The following is a 17,430-nucleotide window of genomic DNA, read 5'->3' as shown; positions in this document are numbered from 1 at the left end:
TGTCTCGAGGTGTGCTTACGTGTTTGTTATGGGGGTAGTGGCGTAATGGCATTGTTGCTGGATACACATTATCCTGCTCACTCAACTGAAAACACACGCGTCCATTGCCATGCAAACACACATACACACACACGGCAGACAAACGCAGAGGGATAAAAAACAAAAAATATGATTCCGGATTTTAGTATACTTTCCTTCAAAGCAAGCGTGCAGATTGAGGCTTTGTTCGAAACATGCATTGATCTTGTTCGTTGAATCATTGACTCATTCAGTTTGTCTGTAATTTAACAATGCCGCACTCACATATTTTCTGTACATGCGCTGGCTTTTGTAATTGCTTTTTGTCTGTTCAGAAATATTACATTTTGAGCAGCCCGTATGGATGGAAATAACATGGTCTCCACTAGTACTGCCAGAATCTAAACTGAAATTTCCTGGGACTCAGAAAAACGTTCTAATGGGATAGGGTCCAATCACCGTATGTTACAAGGCAGATTATTGCCTTTTCGGCCAAACAATTGACTACAAGCCAATCAATTAAACCAAGTCCGTCGCAACCCTCTCTCCGGTGAAGAGACGTCTGTAGTTAATGTTTAAGCCAGCGGAGACGAACAAAGTGATCTCTCCTGTAACTTCTGCCTTACTCTGCTTGACGAAAGGATTCTAGCTTCATGCCTTAAAGGCATTCGTCCATTAATTATCGATGGATCCAAAATGTAATGGCAAAATTAAAGATGATAGAAATAAGTCAATGCACATGAACTATACCTAAATATACCTTTTTGTTTGTTCGTTTACTGTGAATGTGTGTGGATGCATGTTGCATGTGCGGATGTGCATTCTGTGTGTGGTTTTGCGTGCAAGTGAATGTGTGCCTGTGAGTTTGTGTGTTCCAGTATGCATTCATGTGTGTGTGCCTGAATTTGTTTATGCATGTGTGTGTTGTGTGTGTGTTCATGCGCTTAAGTGTGTGTGCGGAGGGCAGGAAGTGGTGGTATTTGTGTGTATGTTGGTATATGTGCTTATGTTTGTACCTGTGTGACTTTGTGTGTTTAATTTTCTGTGTGTAGTTATGGCGTCATAGAGCCATAGATGATTGCAGCATGGGAACAGGCCTTTTGGGAGTACACCCTGGACCCCCATGAGAATTCACTTTCTCCATCAGCTAACCATGGGGGTCCTTATCAAATGCCTTACTGAAGTCCATGTATATGACATCGACTGTCCTTCCTTCATCAATGAACATTGTCACTTCCTCAAATAATTCTATTACGTTGGTGAGACATAACCTTCCCTGCACAAAGCCATATTGCCTATCACTGATTAGCCAATTTTCTTCCAAATGGCAATAGATCCTATCACTCAGTATTTCTCCAGCAGCTCCCCCACCACTGACGTAGGCTGGATTATCCCTGCTTCCCTTCTTAAACAAGGCGACAACATTTGCAATTATCCATTCCTCCGGTTCCTCATCCGTGTTCAAGGATGCTGCAATGATATCTGTTAAGGCCCCAGCGATTTCCTCTCTCACTTTCCTTAGTAACCTGGGATTGATCCCATCCGTACCTGGAGACTTGGCCACCTTAATGCCTTTTAGAATACCCAACACATCATCCCTCCTTATGCCACCTTGACCTAGAGTAATCAAACATCAATCCCTAATCTCAACATCCGTGATGTCACTCTCCTCGGTGAATACCGATGCAAAATACTCGTTAAGAATCTCACCCATTTTCTCTGACTCCACGCATAACTTTTCTCCTTTGTCCGTGAGTGGGACAAGCCTTTCTCTAGTTACCCCCTTGCTCCATATCTATGAATAAAAAGCTTTGGGATTTTCCTTTACCCTGTTTGCTAAAGATATTTCATGACTGACTTTTATACATTGAATGGGAGATTCCTCAAGAGTATTGAACGTCAGAGCGAACTAGGTGCACAGGTCCACAGGTCACTGAAAGGGGCAACACGGGTGGAGAAGGTAGTCAAGAAGGCATACGGCTTGATTACCTTCATTGGCCGGTACATTGAGTATAAGAATTGGCAAGTCATGTTGCAGCTGTATAGAACCTTAGTTAGGCCACACTAGGCGTATAGTGTTCAATTCTCTTCGCCACCGTACCAGAAGGAGGTGGAGGCTTTAGAGAGGGCGCAGAAGAGATTACCAGAATGTTCTCTGTTATGGTGGGCATTAGCTATGAGGAGCGGTTGAATAAACTCGGTTTGTCCCCTAAGGTCTAGGGGCAAGGTTCTAGGGGCAAGGTTCAGAGTAGGGGTCTAGGGGCAAGGTTCAGAGTAGATGTACAAGGCAAGTTTGTTACACAGAGGGTAGTGGGTGCCTGGAACTCGCTGCCGGAGGGGGTGGTGGAAGCAGGGACGATAGTGACATTTGAGGGGTATCTTGACAAATACATGAATAGGATTGTAATAGAGGGGTACTTACCCCGGAAGTGTACAATATTTTCGTTTAGTTTCGTGTAGAAGATTCTCGTTTACTCGGGCAGCATGATCGGCAAGGGTTTGGAGGTCCGAAAGGCCTGTTCCCGTGCTGTACTTTTCTTTGTTCTTTCACCCCTTTTAGCACGCTTATCATTGATATCATAGACTTTACTGTGCAGAAGGCGGCCATTCGGCCCATCGAGTCTGCACCGGCTCCTGGAAGGAGATCCCTCCCCAAGGTCAACACCTCCACCCTGTTTCCATAACCCAGTAACCCCACCCAACACTAAGGGCAATTTATCATGGCCAATCCACCTAACCTGCACATCTTTTGACTGTGGGAGGAAACCGGAGCACCCGGAGGAAACCCACGCACACACGGCGAGGATGTGCAGACTCCGCACAGACAGTGACCCAAGCCAGAATTGAACCTGGGACCCTGGAGATGTAAAGCAATTGTGCTATCCACAATGCTAACGTGCTGCCTCTTGATTCCTCGTTTCAGATTGGTCCGACATTCCCTATATTCTTCCAAACCTTCATCTGTCTTCAGTCGTCTAGACGTTATGTATGCTTCCTTTTTCCACTTAGCTAGTCTCACAATTTCACCTGTCATCCCTGGTTCCCTAAACTTGCCATTTCTGTTCCTCATTTTCACAGGGACATGTCTGTCCTGCAGTCCAATGCACGTCTCTTTAAAAGCCTCCCACATATCAAATGTGGATTCACCTTCAAACAGCTGCTCCCAATCCATATTCCCCTGCTCCTGCCGAATTTTGGTATAGATGGCCTTCCCCCAATTTAGCACTCTTCCTTTAGCACCACTCTCGTCTTTGTCCATGGATATTCTAAAACGTACTGAATTATGATCACTATTCCCAACGTAATCCCCGACTGAAACTTCAACCACTTGGCCGGGCTCATTCCACAACACCAGAGCAGTATGGCCCCTTCCCGAGTTGGACTATTTACATACTGCTCTAGACAACCCTCCTGGAAGCTAACTGCAAATTCTGCTCCATCTAGACGTCTGACACTAAGTGTATCCCAGTCAATGTTGGGAACATTAAAGTCACCTATCACCACCATCCTGTTGCTCCTATATCTTTCTATATTCTGTTTACATATTTGTACCTCTATCGCACGCTCGCTGTTGCGAGGTCTGTAGTACAGCCCCAACATTGTTACCGCACCCTTCCTGTTTCTGAGCTCTGCCCATATCGCCTCACTGCTCGAGTCCTCCATGTGCCCTCCTTCAGCACAGCTGTGATATCCGCTCTGACCAGTATTGCAACTACCCACCATTTTTACCTCTCTCTCTATCACGCCTGAAACATCGAAATCCTGGGATATTTAGTTGCCAATCATGCGCTTCTCTCAGCCAAATATCAGTAATTGCAATAACATCATACTCCCAGTTACTAATCCACGCCGTAGGTTCATCTGCCTTACCTACTACACTTCTTGCATTAAAACAAAAGCACGTCAGATCACCAGTCCCTTTGCGTTCATTATCTGCTCCCTGCCTACTCTTCCCCTTAGTCACGCTGATTTCATGATCTTGTTCCTGACAGGCTTTAGTTACTGCCTCCTTACTGTCCACTCAGCTCCTCATTTGGTTACCACCCGCCTCCCACATTAGTTTAAACCCTCCCCAACAGCGTTAGCAAAAGCACCCCAAGGATATTGGTTCCTGTCCGGCCCAGGTGTAGAACGTCCAATTTGTAGTAGTCCCACCTCCCCCAGAACGGGTCCCAATGTCCCAAAAATCTGGAACCCTCCACCCTGCAACATCTCTCAAGCCACGCATTCATCCTGCCCATTTTTTCATTTCTACTCTGACTGCCACGTGGCACTGGTAGCAATCCTAAAATTACTACCTCTGAGATCCGACTTTTTGACTTGGCTCCTAACTCCCTAAATTCTGCTGGTAGGACCTCGTCCCGTTTTTTACCTATATCATTGGTGCTTATATGCAAAACGACAACTGGCTGTTCACCCTCTCCCTTCAGCTGTTGTGCTGCCGATCTGAATCTGAGACATCCCTGACCGTGCACCATGGATGCAACATACCATTCTGAAGTCTCGTTGTCGATCACAGAACCGCCTATCTACTTACTTACCCCCCTTACAATTGAATCCCATATGACTATAGCCCTTCCACTCTTTTTCCCGCCCTTTTGTACAGCAGAGCCAGCCATGGTGCCATGAACCTGGCTACTGCTGCCTTCCCCTGGTGAGCCATCTCCCCCAACTGTATCCAAAACGGTATACATATTTTGGAGGGACTTGGCCGCAGGGAACATCTGCACTGCCTTCCTGCTTATTCTCTGCCTTATGGTCACCCATTCCCTTTCTCCCTGAGCAATCCTAATCTGTGGTGTGTGGGGTATATTATTACAAACGTTATTACTAAAACAGTATTTAAATACCTTTAACATCACGGTCGGAATGAGGACAAAGTGACTGCTGGGTATGTAGTAAAGATTAAAATTGTTTGCACAGGCCCATAATAACTGATTGCTGTTTTCGTGTGGGGCGCAGTGGTTGCTGGTTAAGTGTTTTATTTTTTACCTGTATTTACAGTGAAAGAGCGCGAGGAGAGCGGCGGGAACTCAGTGAAAGAGCGCGAGGAGAGCGGCGGAGACTCAGGGAAAGTGCGCGAGGAGATCGTGGCGGAACAGATTTAAAGAGCGCGAGGAGGGCGGCGGGGACACATTGAAAGATCGCGAGAAGAGAGGCGGGGGCACAGGATAAATGAGCGCGAGGAGAGCGGCGGGGACACAGCTGCCTGAGAAGCGGCCTTCAGATTTACGGCGGGAGCAGTGGCCAGAGGTTTGTCGGGATGGTAAGTTTTCCTCTTAAAAAACTTTAACAACTTATCTTGAAGAGTGACACCGCAGTAAAGCAGTGGCCTGATTGGCTGTTAAGGAATGTGCTCCAAATATCAGTAGCTGGGAGAAATTTAACTCTTCGTGTCTTGGTCAGTATTGTCATTGGTAAGCAAAACCTTTATTACTTTCACTTATTCATTATTTGATATTATATTTGTAATCAGTTAAGGTAAAGTGTAAAAATGGCAGGAGATTCCAGGCCCGTGTTATGCTCCTTGTGCTCAATGTGGGAGTTCAGGGACGCTGCCGATGCCCCTGACTCACTCATCCCAGCTGCAGCTCCTGTTGGAATTCATGACTCACTTTGGAAAATCCGCGATGATGAGGAGGTCCTGGATAGCATGTTCAGTGTGTTGGTCACACCGCAGATTAGGATTAGTGAGGGACTCAAGGAATGGGTGACCAAAAGGCAGAGAAAGAGCAGGAAGGCAGTACAGGTGTCCGCTGCGGACATCTCCCTCCAAAACAGGTATACCATTTTGGATACTGTTGGGGGAAATGACTCACCAGGGGTAGGCTGTAGTAACCAGGCTCATGGCACCGTGGCTGGCTCTGTTGCACAGAAGGGCGGGGAAAGACTGCCAGGGCTATAGTCATAGTGGATTCAATCGTAAGGAGAGTAGACAGGCGTTTCTGTGGTCGAAAACGAGACTCCCGAATGGTATGTTGCCTCCCATGTCCACGGGCCAGGGATGTCTCAGATCGGCTCGCGGACATACTGAAGGGGGAGGGCGAATCGCCAATTGTCATGTGCATATAGGCGCCAATGATATAGGTAAAAAACGGGATGAGGTCCTACAATCAGAAGTTAGGGAGTTAGGAGATACGTTAAAAAGTACGATCTCAAAGGTAGTAATCTCAGGATTGCTACTAGTGCCAGGAGACAGTCAGAGTAGAAATTCAAGAATAGTCAGAATGAATACGTGGCTTGAGAGATGGTGCAGGAGGGAGGGGGGGGGGTTCAGATTTTTGGGACATTGGAACCGGTTCTGGCGGCGGTGGAACCATTACAAATCGTATGATCTATACCTGGGCAGGATTGGAACCAATGTCCTAGGGGGTAATTCTGCTAACACTGTTGGGGACGTTTTAAACTAATGTGGCAGAGGGATGGGAACCAGATTAAAAAGTCAGAGGTCAGTAAAGTGGCAGCAACTAAAGCCCGTAAGGCACTAGATAATAAACTCAATGTGACTAAGAGGAAGAGTAGACAGGGAAGAGATGATGAACGCAAAAGTACAGGTGGTCTGAGGTGACTTTGGTTCAATTCGAGAAGTGCAGCAGGTAAGGCAGATGAACATGGGGCTTGGATTAGTGCCTGGGAATATGATGTTATTGGGATTACTGAGATTTGGTTGCGGGAAGGGCAAGACTGCAAACTAAATATCTCAGGGTATAGATGCTTAAGAGGGATAGAGAGGGAGGTAAAATGGGTGGAGGACTTGGATTACTGGTCAGAGATGACATCACAGCTGTGGTTAAGGAGGACACGAGCACTGAGGCAATATAGGTAGAGTTAAGAAAGAGGAAGGGTGCAGTAACATTGTTGGGACTTTACTACAGGCCTCCCAAAAGCGAGCGTGAAGTGGAGGTACAAGTATGTAGACAGATTACCGAAAAATGTAGGAGCAAAAGGGTGGTCCTGATGGGAGATTTTAACTTCCCCAACATTGAATGGGACTCATGTAGTGTTGGAGGCTTAGATGGAGCAGAATATGTAAGGAGCATCCAGGAGAGTTTTTTTCGAGCAATATGTCAATGGTCCAACTCGGGAAGGGGCCATACTGGACCTGGTATTGGGGAATGATCCCGGCCAGGTGGTTGAAGTTTCAGTCGGTGATCAGTTTGGAAATGGCGATCACAATTCCCTAAGTTTTAGAATACTCATGGACAAAGACGGGAGTGGTCCAAAATGAACAGTGCTAAATTGGGGAAGGCTGTTTAAGGGCAAATCCACATTTGAAATGTGGGAGACTTTTCAGGAAAGGCTGATTAGAGTGCAGGACAGACATGTCCCTGTGAAAATGAGGGATATAAATGGAAAGATTAGGGAACCATGGATGACGGGTGGAATTATTAAACTAGCTGAGATGAAGAAGGAAGCATACATAAGATATGCACAACTTAAAAATTATGAAGCTTTGGTGGAATATCGGAAAAGTAGGACAAATCTCAAACAGGCAACTGAGAGTGCAAAAAGGGGTCATGATATATATTTGGCTAACAGGGTTAAGGAAAATCCCAAAGTATTTTATTCGTATATAAGGAGCAAGAGGGTAACTAGAGAAAGGATGGCCCACTCAAAGACAAAAGAGTGAATTTATGCGTGGAGTCAGAGGAAATGGGTGAGATTCCCAATGAGTACTTTGCAACGGTATTCTCCAAGGAGAGGGACATGACGGATGTTGGGGCGAAGGATGGATGTTTAAATACTCTCGGTCAAGTCAGTCTAAGGAAGGGGGACGTTTTGGGCATTCTAAAAGGCATTAAGGTGGACAAGTCCCCAGGTCCGGATGGGATCAATCCCAAGTTTCTTAGTGAAACGTGGGACGAAATACCTGGGGCCTTAACATATATTGAGCACGTTTGATGTCCCGGAGGACTGGAGAATTGCTTATGTTGTCCCCTTGTTTAAGAAGGGTAGCAGGGATAATCCAGTGAATCATAGACCTGTGAGCTTGACGTCAGTAGTAGGCAAACTGTTGGAGAAGATACTGAGGGATAGGATCTATTCACATTTGGAAGAAAATAGACTTATCAGTGATTGGCAGCATGGTTTTGTGCTGGGAGGTTCATGTCTTACAAAGGTAACATAATTCTTTGAGGAAGTGACAAACTTAATTGATGATGGAAGGGCTGTAGATTTCATACACATGGAGTTCAGTAAGGCGTTTGATAAAGTTTGCCATGGCAGGTTGATGGAAAAAGTGAAGTCGCATGGGGTTTATGGTGTACTAGCTAGATGGATAAAGAACTGGCTGGGCAACAATAGACAGAGAGTAGTGGTGGAAGGGAGTGTCTCAAAATGGAGAAAAGTGACTAGTGGTGTTCCACAGGGATCCGTGCACGAACCACTATTGTTTTTGATCTCCATCAATGATCTGGACGAAGGTATAGGTGGTCTGATTAGCAAGTTGGCAGATGATACTAAGATTGGTAGAGTTGCAGATAGCGTGGAGGACTGTCAGAGAATACAGCAAAATATAGATAGATTGTAGAGTTGGGCAGAGAAATGGCAGACGGAGTTCAATCCAGGTAATTGCGAGGTGATGCGTTTTGGAAGATCTAATTCAAGAGCAGACTATACGGTCAATGGAAGAGTCCTGGGGAAAATTGATGTACAGAGAGATCTGGGAGTACGTGCCCATTGTACCCTGAAGGTGGCAACGCAGGTCGATAGAGTGGTCAAGAAGGCACAGAGCATGCTTGCCTTCATCGGACGAGGTATTGAGTACAAGAGTCGGCAGGTCATGTTACAGCTGTCTAGGACTTTGGTAAGGCCACATTTGGAATACACCGTGCAGTTCTGGTCGCCACATTACCAGAAGGATGTGGAAGCGTTAGAGAGTGTGCAGAGTCTGTTCACCAGAATGTTGCCTGTTATGGAGGGTGCTAGCTATGAAGAAAGTTTGAGTAGATTAGGATAGCTTTCGTTGGAAAGACGGAGGTTGAGGGCTTCCTGATTGAGGTCTCAAAATGAGAGGTATGGACAGGGTGGATAGCAACAAGCTTTTCCCAAGAGTGGGGGTGTCAATTACAAGGGGTCACGAATTCAATTTGAGAGGAAGGAAGGTTTAAGGGAGATGTGCGTGGAAAGTTTTTTACGCAGAGGGTGGTGGGTGCCTGGAACGCTTTGCCAGCGGAGGTGGTAGAGGCGGGCACGATAGCATCATTTAATATGCATCTAGACAGATATATGAACGGGCGGGGAACAGATGGAAGTAGATCCTTGGAAAATAGAAGACAGGTTTAGATGAATGATCTGCATCGGCGCAGGCTGGGAGGGCCGAAGAGCCTGTTCTTCTGCTGTAACTTTCTTTGTTCTTTGCTCTTTGTATCACATCAGTAAGTAGCAATACAGTAATCTTTAACTCCGATAGGCATTCCCCTCAAACGGCAACAGTAAAATGCTCACCGCTCAATGCAATGTTAAAAGCTTTTAGGACTCAGGAATGGCTGCTTGACAAAGATGTCTGGCTGCTCGATAGTACGTGCCCTTCATGTTTATTCCCAGTTTATTCCATTATTTTCCTTGAATGTTATTTTGATGTTACTTTTCTGATTCTTGGAAGAATAATTGACCTGTGAATTTCTGGCACAGCAGCCTGCAAGCAGCATGCACCGTTAATTCAAACGGAATAATTCGGAAGGTTTAAACTTTAGATAGACGAATGACAGAGACAAGTGTGTGCATTCCGTTTTATTGATTGATTGGTTGGTGGCCACTGAATTGGTCCAACAGTCTGTGCTCTACCGTATAACAGGATGTACGACCTCTTACTGTGCCCACCCCAGTCCAACGCCGGCATCTCCACAGCATGGATAAAAGGTTGTGACTGAATCTGATCCCAAATCTTTTTCAATGCTTCACGGGATGAGTTTGGTTTCAGTTTGGATTCTCCAGCAAGGAGGCAGTTAGGTAACCCTGGAGAAAATTCCAGCTAATTCTCTCCAGATCGCTACCTCATTTCTGACTCTCTCTCTCCAGCAAGCAAATGAGTTCCGTTCTCTTGAGAACGCATAGGACTGAGGAAAATCCATGAGCTGAAAGCAAAGTTAGAGTTAATATAAAGTGCCTCCCCAGAAAGCTGCCATGTGCAATCTCACTATCCTTAAAGCTATCTATGAGCACAGCTTTGTTTTCTAAACTACAGAGATCCTCAATGAATGATGCAGCAAAATAGATCATTACAGGCAGGAAACAAAGGCTTCAATCTACAAGCTTGTTGCGAAGAAAATGAACCACCATCTGTAGCAAAGAAACCTAACTTTTGAATTTCATCCTTTAGATCCCCCCCTCTCTATGTTTGTCCGTCGTGTGTGAGGGTAAAGCGTTGGGCAGTTAACGTGCGAGTCAGGGATTAGATAAAAGTTAACAATTTATATTTACTGCATTTTGTCAGGGTAGTATGTGATAAAAATGAGCAACCATTGCGTTAACACTTGCAGACATCCTGACCGTATTTGTTTGGACAGCTGGGGGCCGAAGACTTCTCTAGTACGTGCATCAGGATTATTACACTAAATCGCCTGTGTTGTGACTCTGAGGCATACTCCATCCAAACTCAGCGTGCCCTAACACTACTTCGATAACATTAGAACTCTCAAGGCAGCTTTAAAGAAACGACCTGAATCTTGTTTGAGGCATGCAGAAACACTGGCCGTATTTCGACAGGCGCTGCTCCAGCTTGCTGTGGTTCACCTTATAAACAGAGTCGAACGAACAGCTTGGAAAATAAAAACTGGTCAGCGAGATACAAACACATCTTTCTACTGAATTGCGATACTTGACGTGTTCTTACTTCTCCAAGTAAAACTTAAATGCTATTGGAACTCACTTGCTTTTCTGAAAAGTGCCTAAAAACTTCTTTCCTCCCAGTAATGACATCGCCTTACCGAGTTGAAATCAAATTCATTCCACAGGGAATCGCCTACATCCAACTAACATTCCATTATCCCAAACCATCTTACAATTTCTTTATTTCATCGGAGGCATTTGTCAGGGCTGAAAGGCTGGGAACAGACGAAGCCTACGTGGAATATAAGGAAAGTAGGAAGGAACTTAAGCAAGGAGTCAGGAGGGCTAGAAGGGGTCTCGAAAAGTCATTGGCAAATAGGGTTCAGGAAAATCCCAAGGCTTTTTACACGTACATAAAAAACAAGAGGGTAGCCAGGGAAAGGGTTGGCCCTCTGAAGGATAGGCAAGGGAATCTATGTGTGGAGCCAGAGGAAATGGGCGAGGTACTAAATGAATACTTTGCATCAGTATTCACCAAAGAGAAGAAATTGGTAGATGTTGAGTCTGGAGAAGGGTGTGTAGATAGCCTGGGTCACATTGAGATCCAAAAAGAAGAGGTGTTGGGTGTCTTAAAAAATATTACGGTAGATAAGTCCCCAGGGCCTGATGGGACCTACCCCAGAATACTGAAGGAGGCTGAAGAGGAAATTGCTGAGGCCTTGACAGAAATCTTTGGATCCTCGTTGTCTTCAGGTGATGTCCCGGAGGACTGGAGAATAGCCAATGTTGTTCCTCTGTTTAAGAAGGGTAGCAAGGATAATCCCGGGAACTACAGGCCGGTGAGCCTTACTTCAGTGGTGGGGAAATTACTGGAGAGAATTCTTCGAGACAGGATCTACTCCCATTTGGAAGCAAATGGACGTATTAGTCAGAGGCAACACGGTTTTGTGAAGGGGAGGTCGTGTCTCACTAACTTGATAGAGTTTTTCGAGGAGGTCACGAAGGTGATTGATGCAGGTAGGGCAGTGGATGTTGTCTATATGGACTTCAGTAAGGCCTTTGACAAGGTCCCTCATGGTAGACTAGTACAAAAGGTGAAGTCACACGGGATCAGGGGTGAGCTGGCAAGGTGGATACAGAACTGGCTAGGCCATAGAAGGCAGAGAGTAGCAATTGAAGGATGCTTTTCTCATTGGAGGGCTGTGACCAGTGGTGTTCCACAGGGATCAGTGCTGGGACCTTTGCTCTTTGTAGTATATATAAATGATTTGGAGGAAAATGTCACTGGTCTGATTAGTAAGTTTGCAGACGACACAAAGGTTGGTGGAATTGCGGATAGCGGTGAGGACTGCCGGAGGATACAGCAGGATTTAGATTGTTTGGAGACTTGGGCAGAGAGATGGCAGATGGAGTTTAATCCAGACAAATGTGAGGTAATGCATTTTGGAAGGTCTAATGCAGGTAGGGAATATACAGTGAATGGGAGAATCCTCAAGAGTATTGAAAGTCAAAGGGATCTAGGAGTACAGGTCCACAGGTCATTGAAAGGGGCAACACAGGTGGAGAAGGTAGTCAAGAAGGCATACGGCATGCTTGCCTTCATTGGCCGGGGCATTGAGTCTAAGAATTGGCAAGTCATGTTGCAGCTGTATAGAACCTTAGTTCGGCCACACTTGGAGTATAGTGTTCAATTCTGGTCGCCACACTACCAGAAGGCTTTAGAGAGGGTGCAGAAGAGATTTACCAGAATGTTGCCTGGTATGGAGGGCATTAGCTATGAGGAGCGGTTGAATAAACTCGGTTTGTTCTCACTAGGAACGAAGGAGGTGGAGGGGAGACCTGATAGAGGTATACAAAATTATGAGGGGCATAGACAGCGTGGATAGTCAGAGGCTTTTCCCCAGGGTAGAGGGGTCAATAACTAGGGGGCATAGGTTTAAGGTGAGAGGGGCAAGGTATAGAGTAGATGTACGAGGCAAGTTTTTTACGCAGAGGGTAGTGGGTGCCTGGAACTCGCTACCGGAGGAGGTGGTGGAAGCAGGGACGATAGTGACATTTAAGGGGCATCTTGACAAATACATGAATAGGATGGGAATAGAGGGATACGGACCCAGGAAGTATAGAAGTTTGTAGTTTAGTCGGGCAGCATTTCGGCACGGGCTTGGAGTGCCGAAGGGCCTGTTCCTGTGCTGTACATTTCTTTGTTCTTTGTTGTTCTTTGACTCCCAAGATTTAAAAAATTCTACGACCCCGGTTTCCGAACACATACCGCAGCAAATAATTGTAATATTATATAATCTGACATCCTAAACTCATCACACACACACAGAAACGGACACACATATGCTGGCACAAACAGACATATATATATATATATAAGAGCAGGTCGAGTAACACCCCTACCCTCTCATGAAAGCACAGATGTCTTCAACAACCTCACACATACAGTCAGAAACAAACAGATTTCCACACACAAACATGTGCACACAAACAACCGCAGATGCACAAATAGACACACTCACGGTCAAATACAGTCACACACAAACACATACATACAAACATATACACACATACTCACACATATGTTGTTTTTTCTGATGCAATCTATTTCTCTTTCTCACACATAACAAATACACGCACATACGCACACACATACATTCACTGGCAGGCACACATACACAAACACACATGAAAACACACAGCCATACAAACACAAACACGTACGCACAGACATACATACGCACAGACACACACACGCACACGGACAAACACATCCGCATTACTGGAAGCACCCACACACACAGACACGCACTCATATGCACACAGTTAAACATATCAACAAACGTGCATTCACACACATACATACTGGCAAATACACGCAGACAAATACAGACAGACATTTACACACTCATATATTCATGCACATGCACACAGGCACACATGCACCTACACATAAACACACACGCAAGCACATACCCACATGCATACAGATATTCACACAGGCGTACACATACACAAATATAAAACACAAACATGCACACACAGACACATTTACACATGCATCCACACACATATACACATTTAAACACCTATACATCCACATACACATGGACGCACACATACACAGTCAAACACACACTTATGCACACACATTCACACACATATACATACACACACTCATAAACAGAGAAACACATACACTGACACACACATATGTACACATACACACAAACAATTATACACACAAACGCATACATATAGACAGGCACATGCGTACACACGCAGACACTCACACACAGACATACACATGCACACACACATTCAGTCATACACACATGGACACAAACACACGCGTATACACAATGGGGATGTACACACATCCAAATAGCCACACATATGAACACACATACACTCACATATATATGCACAGAAATACACACATATGTGCATACTCACTGACACAAACAGACAAGGTCCTTCGCTCCCTAAAAATTTAAAGTTACTTTGTCGCGGGTTTTCCAGGGTATTTCCCACCGGCTCAACAGGCGAGATCCCCACCTCGTTTCAATGACACTAAGTCACGTTTTTGAGCCCAGGGGAGTTTCTCACCGGTTGAGCTCACACTTTGAATTTGTTTGCACTGAGGAGCTGACCGCAAAATCGTTCCGCCACTTTCAAAGTGCCCCGATGTATAGATGAGCTTGTGTTCCCTCCACACTCCTACCCATGCGAAATGTCACCCTCCACATATATGGACACTACCTCCACACCCCAAGTGAGGAAACCCCGCTCTGGCGTCCCTGGAGGGCCTCCTCTTCAACCCTGCATGCCCCCTTGCAGGACCCCGCCCATCATCCACCCTACCTCCAAGAGGCCGCTACGTGCCTGCGTTACACTCGTCCTATCTTCAAACACACTCCACACTAATTGTATGGGAATTGCCTGCCCCCACTCCCACGGATTTCCCCATGGCATTGGTGCGGCCGTTCACCGTCACCTTGGCACCCAGTCAGTGCTCCTGCTGGCTTTGCAGTGTCAGCCGGGCACCTTCCCAGTGCCAGGATGGCAGTGTTCAGATGCTTTTGGATATCAAATGTACTGATCTCAGGATTTCTGCCTGTATTACGTGCTAGTCACGGTAGAATAAGCGGGGTATTTCGAATGAATATGTGGCTGAAGTGATGATATGAGAGGGAGGATTTCAGGTTTCTGGGACATTGAGACATGTTCTCGGGGAGTTGGGACGCGTATAAACTGTACAGGTGGCAGCTGGACAGCATCAGGACTGATGGCCTAGCCAGAGTATTTGATGGAGTTGCTGCAGGTAGACTTAACAATGTAGGTTGGCGGATGGGAAACTATGCAAGGAACCAGTAGAAGGTGAAAGAAGGACAATAACAAAAAGTATAAAGGTAAATAATAAAAGTGAGAGACTGAGAAACGAAGGGCCACATTCCAATAGAGAGACAGCGTAACATAAAAACAATCAGCTTAGTGAAAATTCAGTGGTAATAATTGTAGTGAGGATGAAAAGATTGGATGGCCTCTACTTTTATAATAGGAGTATTACATGTAAAACGAATGGGTTAGGGCGAGGATTTACAGGTGGAACTGTGATATATTAGTCAGCATGGAGACTCGGTTGAGGGTACGGCAGGATTTTAGCTCATCATTCCTGAATATGAAATCTTTCGGCGAGACAGAGCAGGCGTTAAAGGCGGAGGAGGAATTGCATTATTAGATTAGGAGAGAGTTACTGCGTTATGAGGGATGAAATATTGCAGGCGCATCACAATAAAGCTTTGTGGCTAGAGCTAATGAAGAAAAAGGGAACACCACCTTGCTAGACGTCTATTATCACACACAGGTTGTCTGCGGAATATTGAGGAGCAAATATGTGTGCAATTGTCAAAGGTGGGTAAAATTTATAACAGTTAAATTATATGATTTCAGCTTTCCCAAAATTTACTGAGATAGTCATTATGTTTAGGGCCTCGATGTTGTGGAGTTCTTAAAATGTGTACAGGAGAACCTTTGAACTTAATTTGTAAAGGGTCCACCAAGGTTCGGTACAGTACTGGATCTAATTCTGGGGAATGAAGCCGGATAGATTAGTCGTTGACATTTTGGTGAGGGAGTGCTTTGGTGATTGTGACTATAACATGGTACAATTTAAAGTTGTGATCGCCAAATAAATGGACACGTTTTAAAAACGATTTTGAATTGAGGAAGAGCGGATTTTAGTAAAATAAAACAACATCTGGACAATGTAGACTGGGAAGAATTACTTGTGGGGATATCTACCGAAGTGCAGCGGGGGCGTTCGAAAAGTAAATAGGTAGTGTAGAGGCCCAACATAGAACACAGAACATAGAACAATACAGAGCAGTACAGGCCCTTCGGCCCACGATGTTGCACCGAAACAAAAGCCATCTAACCTACACTATGCCATTATCGTCCATATGTTTATGCAATAAACTTTTAAATGCCCTCAATGTTGGCGAGTTCACTCCTGTAGCAGGTAGGGCATTCCACGGCCTCACTACTCTTTGTGTAAAGAACCTACCTCTGACCTCTGTCCTATATCTATTACCCATCAGTTTAAAGCTATGTCCCCTCGTGCCAGCCATTTCCATCCGCGGGAGAAGGCTCTCACTGTCCACCCTATCTAACCCCCTGATCATTTTGTATGCCTCTATTAAGTCTCCTCTTAACCTTCTTCTCTCCAACGAAAGCAACCTCAAGTCCATCAGCCTTTCCTCATAAGATTTCCCCTCCATACCAGGCAACATCCTGGTAAATCTCCTCTGCACCCGCTCCAAAGCCTCCACGTCCTTCCTATACTGCGGTGACCAGAACTGTACGCAATTCTCCAAATGCGGCCGTAGCAAAGTTCTGTACAGCTGCAACATGACCTCCTGACTCCGGAACTCAATCGCTCTACCAATAAAGGCCAACACTCCATAGGCCTTCTTCACAACCCTATCAACCTGGGTGGCAACTTTCAGGGATCTATGTACATGGACGCCTAGATCCCTCTGCTCACCCACAGTTCCAAGAACTTTACCATTAGCCAAATATTCCGCATTCCTGTTATTCCTTCCAAAGTGAATCACCTCACACTTCTCTACATTAAACCCCATTTGCCACCTCTCAGCCCAGCTCTGCAGCTTATCTATATCCCTCTGTAACCTGCTACATCCTTCCACACTATCGACAACACCACCGACTTTAGTATCGTCTGCACATTTACCCACCCACCCTTCTGCGCATTCCTCTAGGTCATTGATAAAAATGACAAACAGCAACGGCCCCAGAACAGATCCTTGTGGTACTCCACTTGTAAGTGAACTCCATTCTGAACATTTTCCATCAACCGCCACCCTCTGTCTTCCTTCAGCTAGCCAATTTCTGATCTACATCTCTAAATCACCTTCAATCCCCAGCCTCCGTATTTTCTGCAATAGCCTATCGTGGGGAACCTTATCAAACGCTTTGCTGAAATCCATATACACCACATCAACTGCTCTACCCTCGTCTACCTGTTCAGTCACCTTCTCAAATAACTCGATAAGGGTTGTGAGGCATGACCTCCCCTTCACAAAGCCATGCTGACTATCCCTGATCATATTATTCCTGTCT

This window comes from Scyliorhinus torazame, chromosome 20, assembly GCF_047496885.1.
Source record: "Scyliorhinus torazame isolate Kashiwa2021f chromosome 20, sScyTor2.1, whole genome shotgun sequence".
NCBI classification, from domain to species: domain Eukaryota; kingdom Metazoa; phylum Chordata; class Chondrichthyes; order Carcharhiniformes; family Scyliorhinidae; genus Scyliorhinus; species Scyliorhinus torazame.
The sequence above is the reverse complement of the archived record's forward strand: the minus strand, read 5'-3'. Positions refer to the sequence as shown.